General features: G+C 37.0%; 1 non-coding gene across 1 annotated transcript; it reads left to right on the top strand.

Moving 5' to 3' along the window:
* The first annotated feature begins 560 nt into the window (after nucleotides 1–560).
* TRNAY-GUA (transfer RNA tyrosine (anticodon GUA)) lies at nucleotides 561–646 on the top strand. The gene is given in 2 exon segments: nucleotides 561–597; nucleotides 611–646. It is a non-coding gene; the product is annotated as a tRNA-Tyr (tRNA).
* The last annotated feature ends 761 nt before the right edge of the window (nucleotides 647–1,407 follow it).

Raw genomic sequence — 1,407 nt, 5'->3', positions numbered from 1 at the left:
TGTTATACTTATAGACTATTAGTTTGGAAGATGATGGGGTCTTACTATTTAAGTTTTTTTTTAATCACCAGGTTTGGAGTAAAGACTACACTCTATATCCATTTTTTCCCACAGATATGAGACGATGGGGTCGTCAAATTGAAGATCTCCTAATTTTTTTAATAACAGCGTCTGGGGTAAAGACTGTGCTCTTATATCCATGCTTTCTTACAGGGTCTTATTTTTGAAGATTATAACATAATTTTTTTAAATGGGTCTGGAGTAAAGACTACGATATGTACCCTTGCTTTATAACGGAGTCTTAGTCTTGGGTCTTAATTCTGAAGGTTTTTTAATCAAAGGTCTGGAGAAAAGACAACGCTTTATATCCATCTTTTTCACAGGAATGAGACTGTGGGGTCTTGAAAATTTGTTTAAATAAACGGGTCTGGAGAATTGAGAATACGTTATACACGTTCTTTATAACAGAGTCTTAGTAGTGGAAGATGGCGGGGCTTAAATAGTTTTGAATTTGTTTAATCACCCGGTCTGGAGCAAAAACTACACTTTAAACCCAGTAACCACCGATAGCTCAGTTGGTAGAGCGGAGGACTGTAGATGATTGATGATTAACCTTATGTCGCTGGTTCGAATCCGGCTCGGTGGATGCGGTTTTTTTGGCGCAAATATTCACTACTGAATGACACGCGCCGTATAAGCTAAAACAACAACAACAACAACTTATTCGATAGGAATTAGACGGTGAGGTATTAAATCAGATTTTTTTTTGTTATTGATACAACAAGGTCTAGGGTAAAGACTACATTCTATATTCATTTCTACAAGGTCTTAATTTGGTAAACGGTGAGGTGTTGCAGTTTTTTTTTATTATTTTTGAATGGCTATGCTCCTTATGTATGCTTTAGTACAGGATCTTAGTTCAGAAGGATCTTCAAATGATTAAATGACCGGGTCTGGAGCATTAAAAGACTACACTCTACATCCATGTTATTCCAAACGATAGTGGGTCTTCAATTTAAGGTTGGTGCCCCCCCCCCCGCCGCCTCTCTGAAAAGCGTTTAAAGTATACATCCAAATTAAGAATCAAAAGTATTTTATAATGACTTAATGTGGTCATCATTGTAAAGGGGAAGTATTACTAATCAGATATATAACTTCACTTTTCAAAATAGTGATCAGAGATTGCAGAAATCAGCTCTCAAAAATGATTTATTTTCATGCCATATTTCTGCCTTCCACCGGTCCTCTTGCGAGCTCCAGCTGAGTGACGTCACACAATGAGCAGTGAGCAGCTGAGCTGACAGCAGCCCATTGGAGACGATCTTTCCAATCAGCGTTTTTTGCTCTTAGAATTGTTTATTCCTCTTACAATTGGTCTTGTTATATAGATAAAAGTTTGAATTTACT

This window comes from Lytechinus pictus, chromosome 10 (genome assembly GCF_037042905.1).
Source record: "Lytechinus pictus isolate F3 Inbred chromosome 10, Lp3.0, whole genome shotgun sequence".
Classification (NCBI taxonomy): domain Eukaryota; kingdom Metazoa; phylum Echinodermata; class Echinoidea; order Temnopleuroida; family Toxopneustidae; genus Lytechinus; species Lytechinus pictus.
The sequence above is the reverse complement of the archived record's forward strand: the minus strand, read 5'-3'. Positions and strand labels throughout refer to the sequence as shown.